An 11792-nucleotide genomic window follows, 5' to 3' on the forward strand; every position below is an offset into this window, starting at 1 on the left:
AATGAGTGTGTGAGTTAGTAGGTAAAGGAAGGAGATGAGAATGAAAAAAATGGAAAAGAACTGGCCAAGTCTGGACTATTTGTGAAAGAGCTGAACTGTTTGTGAATTCCAGTCCTGCCTTCATCCCAGTTTACAGAGGGTTGAGTAGCAAATGCTGATATCCACTTGGCTTTGCAGGAGAATCTGGGTCCAGTTGATTTTTATACATGGCACCAACTAGTTGCTCAGCAAATGTTCTTTAAAATGAATTAATTTGAAAGGAAGGAATTTAATTAAATCAGAACATTTTTGTAAGAATCCAGCTTTAAGCTGAAGGAGCTTTAATGTAGATTAAACAGACTCCATCACTCTTTATAAGTGCATAAAGTAACTGTGGACAAAGCAAGCCCAAACAGCCACACATGCCTGAGCCTCAGTCTCAGGGAGACAGAGGAGGTTCCAGGCCCGGCCTGCAGAGTACTCATTTGCTAATGTGATGAAGGAATTAAGTAAAGTCCTTAAATGCTGCCACGCTTCCATGAATGGATAGTAAATAATGTTGCTTGAAGCTATGGTAACTGCTTCAAGAGGATTCTGCCTCATCTTTATGGATGACTTATCATAATTTCTAGAATTATAGAAGCTATCCCATGACTCCAAAGATCGAAAAGAACAATATACGAAGTTTTTCTTCCCTCTCAGCTCGTGGCACATAAGGTGATTTTTCACTGCTCTGAATCAGAACAGATGAATTTAAATACATTGGCTTGCACAAAGCTCTGAGTTGGGCTTAGGAGAGAAGGTCACTGGTGTGGCAGGTCTCAGTTCCTGAAGAAGAATAAAAGAGGCTGGGAGAGATGTCCCACACATGGAGACTCCAATGTCCACTGCAGCCCAGTAAGTGCTGCCTCACCTCTTGCCCTGAACTGCCAAGGGAGAAAGGGAGGCCATGTTACTCTCAACGCCTGGTGATTGGAAACATCTCCTCTCTCCCCTTTCCCTCTCCAGACCCTATCCTCTGCCCCCCATCCCCTCCCATTATTCCCAGCAAGAATTTACAAAGTAGAGCTCACCCAGGTTCTAACACAATCCTGTGAGATAGGGGGAGCATCACTTGCTTTGATCGCTCCTACACGCCCCCCCCAACAAAGACACACCGTGCAGATACAGAGAGCAAAGCACAGCCCAGTGCAGTGGCTGTTGTGGGTCTACTCAGGCAATAGCAAAGCTAGGGCTCTCATCCCGGATATTTAAGTCTCCATTTCAGTAAGCTTTTTGTTTTTCCAATCTGACTCTCAGACTCAAGTTCCAAAATCCCACACAAGTAAACTCAGCAAGGATAACAGGAACCTGTATCATCACTGTCCACCCCATTATTGAGAGCTTATGATGTGTGAGGAGAAATAACATGCTGGAGGTCACACCAGTAGTACAAGGTCACATGAGTAGTGTATGGTGAAGGGACTCAAGCTAAGCTCTGTCTGACCCCAAGACTATGAGTGTAACCACTCAGGTACATTGACTTTCTATAGAGACGTTAACCCTTCACAAGATTGCCACTGAGGGATTGTGTATGAAATTCTGATCATTTACAAAGAAAATCATTTACAAAGAAATCATTTACAAAGAAAAGAGAAACCGATCAGCTGGTTGGTCCATCCTATGGGCGCTGCTTACCTCCCAACTTCCATGAGGGGAGATCCAGGCACTTGTTGCTGCTTCTCTCCTTAAACCAGGTGAACACACACACACACACAAACACACACACACACACACACACACACCAGAATCCCTAAGAGTGTTTCATAAATTCTTTACTTCAACCTTTACTGAGTCCAAAGGATGCTAAGTTTTTGGTTGCAGCATCCCGCCTCTGTAACATGACCCCCATGCATTTTGTAGATGGCTCAGCCTCACTAGTGATTCACAGAGCCTCCCCACAAAACCAGCACGTTAGCAGCGGACCCTCTCCTTCACATTCATTTCCCACTTCATAACCTCCCTCTTTCTTTCATCTACTTCTCCCCTCCACTACGACACCACCTCCTCTTTGTGAGTTGGCAGTCATTATCTTTCCTACCAGATCTGCTCCCAGGAAGCAGGGAGCTTCCAATGATGAGGATGAAAGTAGGGATAGTGGGTAGAGAAGACAACACTATATTGGCTGGGCTCTGGGTGGATTATTTTAAAGAAACAATTTGACATCTTGCCTTGCAAAGGGTAACTTCCTGGTAGACTAGCTTGTATACCTCATTATCTCCATCCTTTCTTGGAGTTGCATTACAAACATTCCCCTCCATTTCTTTATCCATGAGAAGTACCAGGCTCCAGAGAAGGAGAGAGAAGAAAAAATAATCCTATCCAGGCACACTATGTATATTAAACTAACTGAAATGGACATTTATTATTTTGTGGCAACCCAACATCATTTTTTCCTTTAGTAACAGCACCCTGATTTTCTTTTATAGCTTAGGAAAGACATCAAGGGCTCCTAACATCACTTGAATCATGTTATGCCTGAAGCCATATCTACCCAGAGAATATTCAGTTGTAAGAGCAATAAAACCCTTTTCAGTTTTAGCTGGCTTGAGTTTGGAAAAAGAACCACCAATGAAATGTTCATTCCTTGAAATTGTAACTCTGGCCAGATCTTTCTGGCCAAGACTCTATGGACATTTGCAGGTCATCAGCTGTGACACAAATAGCCTTGGGCAGCAAACGAAGCTTGGCTTTTCTGGCGGTTGCTACTGTGGCAAGAACAGTGCCTGATCAGGAGAGGAGGGTCCTTGAGCCAGAGGGAAGGCTCTGCTCCTATTATGACTCTTCTCCTGCTATAAGCCATGAGCATCCACAGGAAGGGTACTTGCCACTTGGACTAAGAGCACATTCTTATCTGTCCAAGGTGGGACCCCAGGCACCTGCATGCAGCTGCCAAAAGACGAGCATAAGGAAGAAGGAAAAATATGAAAAGACTGCAGTGCTGGCTTCACAGCACTCTCAGAATACATCTCATTGTTGCGAGCAACAGAGGGGTTCCTGGAGCACCTGTCAGAACCAAACCTCCTAATTTAAGGCAGAAGGCCACTGTGTTTGTGCATTCTCCTTCTCTCTCCCACTCTCTCTGTCAAGCCTCTCCCCTTCTGAAAAGGCCAGATCCACCTCTAAGGGGATGGTCCCCAGGGTAAATGGCCAGGTATCTGGGTATTTCTTTATTTAGCCACCATTCAGGCTTTCTTTTCCTTTACCTCGCAGCCTGGTTACCAGGAGTAACCAATGCAAATACAAGCCACTGAAGCAAGCCCCAGGAGACCTATTGCTTAGCGGGCTCAGCTAGAATCCAAACTGAGCTTGGAGACATGATCCAACTTGTTCTGCAGATAATTAAGTGCTCCTGAACACTTCTTCAAAAAAAAATCCAACAGCATCCCAAAGAAAAATCATGGAAAGGATAGGAGGCTTTATAAGACTCTCTGGATGTGTTTTTCTTTCATAGGGGTGAATAGAAAATCTGTTTATTTGTCCAAACAGCCTATTTTGTATGTTTGACCTGGTTACCAGAAGAGGTTAGTGTTATTTTGGGGGAAGGTTAATGAAAGTTAAAGGAAAAAAATTATTTTTTTAAATAGCAGTGGAAGCCTTCAGAAGATTTTTTTTAGTCTAATCTTAGGAGGATCACAGATGGCATGGGACCAGATTATAATAAAAAAAAAAAAACAGGAAAAAAAAATAGGGACAGCAGGGGGAGATTATACTACATAAGTACTCTGGATTGAATTTACTCTCACCCCATCCCTCTTTTGCTTGGTCAGCCTCTTCTCCTCCTTCAGATGTCAGGTAAGTCATCTTCTCTAAGGGAAGCCTTCCCTGGCCTTCCAGAAAGGACTAACTCTCCTGATCACTCCCACACCCTTCCTCATAGTAATTTTTCTTAGTTCCTGTCACATTACAATTTAACATATATTTGTGCGATGATTTAATTAATGTCTCTATTTCTTTGACTAGATATGATCTCTCTGAGGGCAGGAAGCGTGTCTATTCCTATTGGCTTATTGAGATCTCTGTGCCTAACATAGCAGCTGATATACAGTAGGTATTCAATAAATGTTTGTTTAATTAATGTTTCCATTGAATAATTATTCAGTGAGTGAATAATTATAAAATAAATGGGTGGATAACATTGTCCTTCATTCCTGAACACTTTCTGGCCAGTCATTGTAATATATCCTTATGGAGATTAGTCATCTGGGAGTCTTACTTATAAACTATCACCTGTTCCCACTGTGATCTGGGCAAGTGACTTGGCCTACATCATGACTTACCCAAGGTGATCAAATGATAATAAAAAGTTCTATATTGAATCTGAACATCAATGAGGTTAATAATTGCAGTGGATCTAAACAGATCAAATATGTTTAAATCCATGAGAGCTAATGATTCTTTAAAAGAAAGAAAAACTTTAATAGGTCATCATTGGAGGATACTGGTGAGCTAATTCATTATTTTGAAAACTGGCAAATAAAGGGAAGGAATCAAATATTTATCTTCCCTTTCCTATGTGAGCTGTACCACTGATAAACCACAGATGAGAGGAAGTTTGGTTTAATAGAACCATCCCAGAAAATACATACTATAAAATATTTAAATATAACCATTTTGAAACTCTTGATCAATTAATTGATTGCAGCAAATCGTTTTTTCCAAAGACCCATAACAATATTTAGATCCCAGAGCCACGGCATCAGATAGGAGTCTGTTTCCCCTCTCCTTGAAATTGGAGGACCTTTTTCTCTCACCCATTCTTAGAGAATGTGAATGAGTTTACCATTTTTCCCCAGTATCCCCTGCCCAAACTGAAGGAAACCTGAAATTCAGAAATGGGTAGAAGGCATGGACAGAGCTCCAGGAGAAGCTCTCTAGCTCAGGCATGAAGAGTGGAAAAGGGATCCCTAAAGGATAAGAGAAGGGGGGTGGAATCTCCAGTTTTCTTCTTTTTTTTTTTTTCCTTCCACTCTCTTTTCTCCCATCCTCTTGCATACAGGCTGTGGTGATATCCAGGCACCTAAAACTCTGAGGAAGGGGATGTTTCTTGTCTCACCAAAAGATCTGTGTTCTCTACAATCATATGGGGCAAAATTGGTTACTGGTGTGTGTGTGTGTGTGTGTGTGTGTGTCTGTCTGTCTGTCTGTCTGTCTGTCTATGACTTTTCCCCCTCTCTGCTACATGGCCCTGGACAAAGATCATGCACAGAAAATATGCAGCAGAGTGGGATAAGTAAAGCCCCAGTTTTCCGAGTGGAAGATGGAAAAGAAGAGCCATGGAGAACTAAAAATATTAGGAGACTGTAGAGAAAGGGAGGTTGGAAAAATGAACTTATGAAGTTATTTATGAATTCGGGACTTACCCCAAGTAGCTCATGCATAGATCTGACCCTAAACAACATACCTTAGTCAACCATCTAGGTCCCAGCTGGGCTGCTGGAGCTGCTATTCTGTGATCTAAACAGCAATATAAAGTCTTTGAAAATGGACTTGGCATTGAAGCCTCAATCTCCAGAAGGCTGGTTGGAACAAGTGATCTGAAACTAAACAGTTTAAATACCTACTAGAACAAAACTTCTTAACATTTTTGATAGGATTTAAATAAGACCCAGAGTCTCATAACATTAGATTCAAAATGTCCAGTATACAATACAGTATTACTGGGCATATGAAGAACCAGAAAAATCTCAATGGAGTTTCCTAAAATAGACCAACATAAATATGGCCAGTTGACTTTGACAAAGCTGTACAGGCAATTCAATGGAAAAAGGGTAGTCTTTTCAACAAACAATGTTGGAACAATTGGACATTCATATACCAGATGGATAGATGATAGATAGATAGATAGATCCCAATCTAAACCTCACACATAATGCAAAATTTCAGTAAAATAGATCTTAGATCTAAATGTAAAGTACAAAACATTTTTTAAAAGCAGAGGAGAAAATATATCTGAGCTGGATTTACACAGAGTTTGTAGGCATGACAACAAAAGCACAATATAAAAATAACTCACAAAATTCAACAGTAAGAAAATAACCCATTTAAAAATAAACACAAGACTTAAACAGACACTTCATCAAAGAGGATATACCAAAGACAAACATATGAAATGATGTTCAATATCATTATCCATTAGGTAAATGCAAATTTAAACCATAATGAGATACTATAAAAATCCGATAATTTTAAGTATTGGCAATCATGTAAAACAACTAGAACTCTAATACATTGCTGGTGGGAATGAAAGATGGCACAGCCACTCTAGAAAACAGTTTGACAGTTTCTTATAAAATTATATATTCAATTACCATGTGACCAACTAATCCCACTCCTACATATTTAACGTAGAGAAATGAAAATATATGTTCATTCAAACACTTGTACATAAATGTGTGCATTGGCTCTATTTATAATTGCCAAAAGCTGGAAACAACTCAAATCTTCAGCAGGCAAATGTATAAACAAACTGTGGTACATCCACATAATGAAATACTACTTAGCAATAAAAGAAATGAACTACTGATACTCACAGCACCTTGAATGAATCTCAAAAGCATTGTAATAAATGAAAACACTTAGTTTCAAAGTATTACACACTGTATAAACCCATTTATGTGGCACTCTCAAAAACACAAAACTATAGCGACAGAGAAAAAAATCAGAGGTTGAAATGAGTTGGGGATGGGTGAGATACCACTATGAAGGGTAGCAAGAGGGAGATTTGGGGGTGATGGAATTGTCTGGTATTTTGATTGTGGTGGTAGTTACAAAAATCTATACATATGTTATAATTCATAGATCTATGTACCAAAAGTGATAATTTACTGTATGTTAATTTAGAAGATTAAAAAAAAAAAAACCTCCAGACCATTCCCTTTATCACTAGCAGACCCCTAAGTTAATATCTTAGAAACACTTAATGTTTCTTAAGAGGTTACTATAAACAAACAGCCTTATTACTATCCTAACTTCTACTCCAGTATATTCTGATGCTCTTTTCTGTACTTTATTTATGAATATGTGATTTGTTTAAATTTGTCTTACCAAGAAGAACCACAAATTTAGAGAGATGCTCCCCTCTCTCCTCAATGCTCGCAAAATAAATGCCCATCCACTCATACTTGCTCTTCAGTGATACCATCCTCATGATAATGAAAACACGATGAAGGGAAGCCTTAAAACCACAGGGAAATGCTCTGTTTGAGAACAGCAAAATGTCTCAGCTTATTATCATTTCTCCACTGGCTGAAACAGATTCTGCACAGAATGCAATAGGATAGCAATTGGAAGCAGAGATTTATACCAAAGGCTAATAATACACTATAGTTCTTTTAGAGCAAAAGACCCTGGGCCTTAGTGCTAGGAGAGAAACTCTTGAGAACTCGTCTAAAGAAACAATTTTGGGGAACTCTTTGGAAATTTTAAATGACAAGTACAATTGTGGCAGTTTCAATGTGTGTTCCCAAATTCTTTGATACTGCTCCCTTTAAGAGGAGGAGTCTAATTCTCCTTCCTTTGAATGTGGGCTGGACTTAGTGACTCACTTCCAACAAATAAAGAGAAAGTGACAGTTGTGTGACTTTGGAGATAGTTATAAAAGCCACTGTGGTTTCCTGTTTATTCTCTCTCTTTCTCCTCCCTCTCACTCTCTCCCGGATCACTTGCTCTGGGGGAAGCCAGCTGCCATGTGGAGAGGCTCATACAGAAAACCTTGGCCTCCAGCCAAGAAGTGACTGTGCCATCTTGAAAGTGGATCTTCCAGTCCTGGTCAAGCCTTCAGATCACTGCAGCCCTACTGCCTTAACCACCACCTCGTGAGAAACTCTGAGCCAGAATGACCTAGCCAAGCTACTCATGAATTCCTAACCCTCAGAAACTGGAAGATAATAAATGTTGGTTGTTTTAAGCCACTATTTGGGGGACAACTTGTTATGCAGCAACAGATAACTAACACAGCAACTATGCTAAAGTTAACTGCTCTTTCAGTTCAAAAGAAGAAAAAAAGAAAGGAGGTAGGAATTGATATCAGTTCAGTATTTTTATGGAGCCAAATAATGCTCAAGTTATCTGGACTTCTTGTACAAAGATACAGGGAATTTCCTCGAAATGAATTTTTAAATGAATCCTCTTCCCACACAGGCACGCTCTGGCTGGTGCCCTACATGGCAGTTGGGGAAGCTACACTGAATATCACACCTACCTCCCACCAAGGATTCCCAAAGTGTTACTTTAATAAACAGTCTTTTAAACAGGATATGTTATGTAAGTTGTCTCAGAATAAAGCCTAGCAAAGGGATATGTATAAGATAGGCACTCAATAAATGTATTTTGGTGTTAGCAATAGGCTTCTATTTTTATCCTTTTTTAAAAATTTTATTATGTTATATTAGTCACTATACAATACATCATTGGTTTTTGATGTGGTGATCCACGATCCGTTGTTTTCGTATAACACCCAGTGCTCAATGCAGTACGTGCCCTCCTTAATACCCATCATCAGGCTAGCCAATCCCCCTTCCCCCCTCCCCTTTAAAACCCTGTTTGTTTCTCAGAGTCCATAGTCTCTCATGGTTCATCTCTCCCTCCAATCCCCCCATTTTTCCCTTCCTTCTCCTAATGTCTTCCATGCTATTCCTTGTGTTCCACAAATAAGTGAAACCATATGATAATTGACTTTCCCTGCTTGACTTATTTCACTTAGCATAATCTCCTCCAGTCCCATCCATGTTGATGTAAAAGTTGGGTGTTCATCTTTTCTGATTGCTGAGTAATATTCCATTGTACATATGGACCACATCTTCTTTATCCATTCATCTGTTGAAGGGCATCTCGGCTCTTTCCACAGTTTGGCTATTGCGGACATTGCTGCTATGAACATTGGGGTCCATATGGCCCTTCTTTTCACTACATCTGTGTCTTTGGGGTAAATACCCAGTAGTGCAATTGCTGGGTCATAGGGTAGCTCTATTTTTAAAGTTTTGAGGAACCTCCACACTGTTTTCCAAACTGGCTGTACCAACTTGCATTCCCACCAACAGTGTAAGAGGGTTTCCCTTTCTCCACAACCTCTCCAACATTTGTTGTTTCTTTCCCTGTCCATTTTGGCCATTCTAACTCATGTAAGGTGGTATCTCAGTGTGGTTTTGATTTGGATTTCCCTGATGGCTAATGATGATGAACATTTTTTCAAGTGTCTGTTAGCCATTTGTATGTCTTCTTCAGAGAAGTGTCTTTTCATATCTTCTGCCCACTTTTTGACTTGATTATTTGTTTTTTGGGTGTTGAGTTTGAGAAGTTCTTTATAGATCTTGCATACCAGCCCTTTATCTGTAGTGTCATTTGCAAATATCTTCTCCCATTCTGTGGGTTGCCTCTTTGTTCTGTTGACTGTTTCCTTTGCTGTGCAGAAGCTTTTTATCTTGATGAAGTTCCAAAAGTTCATTTTTGCTTTTGTTTCACTAGCTTTTGGAGATGTATTTTGAAAGAAGTTGCTGTGGGTGATGTCAAAGAGGTTACTGCCTATGTTCTCCTCTAGGATTTTGATGGATTCCTGTCTCACATTGAGGTCTTTCATCCACTTTGAGTCTATCTTTGTGAATGGTGTTAGAGAATGGTCGAGTTTCATTCTTCTGCATGTGGCTGTCCAATTTTCCCGGCACCATTTATTGAAGAGACTGTCTTTTTTCCATTGCATGTTTTTTCCTGCTTTGTCAAAGATTATTTGACCATAGAGTTGAGGGTCCATATCTGGGTTCTCTATTCTGTTCCATTGGTCTATATGTCTGTTTTTGTGCCAGTACCATGCTGTCTTGGTGATCACAGCTTTGTAATATAGCTTAAAATCGGGCAATGTGATGCCCCCAGCTTTGTTTTTCTTTTTCAACATTCCCTTGGCAATTCGGGGTCTTTTCTGATTCCATACAAATTTTAGGATTGTTTGTTCCAGCACTTTGAAAAATGTCATTGGAATTTTGATCGGGATGGCATTGAAGATATAGATTGCTCTGGGTAGCATAGACATTTTAACAATGTTTATTCTTCCGATCCATGAGCATGGAATATTTTTCCATCTTTTTGTGTCTTCTTCAATTTCTTTCATGAGTGTTTTGTAGTTCCTAGAGTATAGATCCTTTACCTCTTTGGTTAGGTTTATTCCGAGGTATCTTACGGTTTTTGGTGCTATTGTAAATGGAATCGTTTCTCTAATTTCTCTTTCTACAGTTGCGTTGTTAGTGTATAAAAAAGCAACTGATTTCTGGGCATTGATTTTTGTATCCTGCCACATTACTGAATTGCTGGATGAGTTCTAGTAATTTGGGGGTGGAGTCTTTTGGGTTTTCCACACAAAGTATCATGTCGTCTGAGAAAAGAGTGTTTGACTTCTTTGCCAATTTGAATACCTTTTATTTCTTTTTGTTGTCGGATTGCTGTGGCTAGGACTTCTAGTACTATGTTGAACAATAGTGGCGAGAGTGGGCATCCTTGACGTGTTCCTGATCTTAAGGGACAGGCTCTCAGCTTTTCCCCATTGAGGAGGATATTTGCTGTGGGTTTTTCATAAATGGATTTTATGAACTTGAGGAATGTTCCCTCTATCCCCATACTCTGGAGAGTTTTAATCAGGAAAGGATGTTGTATTTTGTCAAATGCTTTTCTGCATCAATTGAGAGGGCCATATGGTTCTTCTCCCTCCTCTTATTAAGGTGTTCTATCACATTGATTGATTTGCGAATGTTGAACCACCTTGCATCCTGGGGATAAATCCCACTTCGTCGTGGTGGATGATCCTTTTAATGTATTGTTGGATCCTGTTAGCTAGGATTTTGTTGAGGATTTTGGAATCCATATTCATCAGGGATATTGGTCTGAAATTCTCCTTTTTGATGGGGTTTTTGCCTGGTTTGGGGATTAAGGTAATGCTGGCCTCATAGAATGAGTTTGGAAGTTTCCTTCTGTTTCTATTTTTTGAAACAGCTTCAGTAGAATAGGTATTATTTCTTCTTTGAATGTTTGGTAGAATTCCCCAGGGAATCCAACAGGCCCTGGACTCTTGTTTTTTGGGAGGTTTTTGATCACTGCTTCAATCTCGTTACTGGTTATTGGCCTATTCAGGTTGTCAATTTCTTCCTGTTTCAGTCTTGGCAGCTTATAGGTTTCCAGGAAGGCCTCCATTTCATCCAGATTGCTCAGTTTATTGGCATATAGTTGTTGATAATAATTTCTAATAATTGTTTCTATTTCCTTGGTGTTAGTCATGATCTCTCCCCTTTCATTCATAATTTTAATTTGGGTCCTTTCTCTTTTCTTTTGGATAAGTCTGGCCAGTGGTTTATCGATCTTATTAATTCTTTCAAAGGACCAACTTCTAGATCCACCGAGTTATGGGCCCAACAAGCACACTCCTCTAAAGCAACATTAGCAGTTTATTGATTGTTGGGGTGCCTGGGTGGCTCAGTCGTTAAGCATGTGCCTTCGGCTCAGGTCATGATCCCAGGGTCCTGGGATTGAGCCCCACATCGGGCTCCCTGCTCCACGGGAAGCCCGCTTCTCCCTCTCCCACTCCCCCTGCTTGTGTTCCCTCTCTCGCTGTGTCTCTCTCTGTCAAATAAATAAATACAATCTTTAAAAAAAAAAAAAGAACCAACTTCTAGTTTCGTTGATCTAATCTACTGTGTTTCTGGTTTCTAATTCATTGATTTTTGCTCTAATTTTAATTATTTCTCTTCTAATGCGTGGCTTAGGCATTGTTTTTTGCTTTTTCTCTAGTTCTT

This window comes from Neomonachus schauinslandi, chromosome 1, assembly GCF_002201575.2.
Source record: "Neomonachus schauinslandi chromosome 1, ASM220157v2, whole genome shotgun sequence".
NCBI classification, from domain to species: domain Eukaryota; kingdom Metazoa; phylum Chordata; class Mammalia; order Carnivora; family Phocidae; genus Neomonachus; species Neomonachus schauinslandi.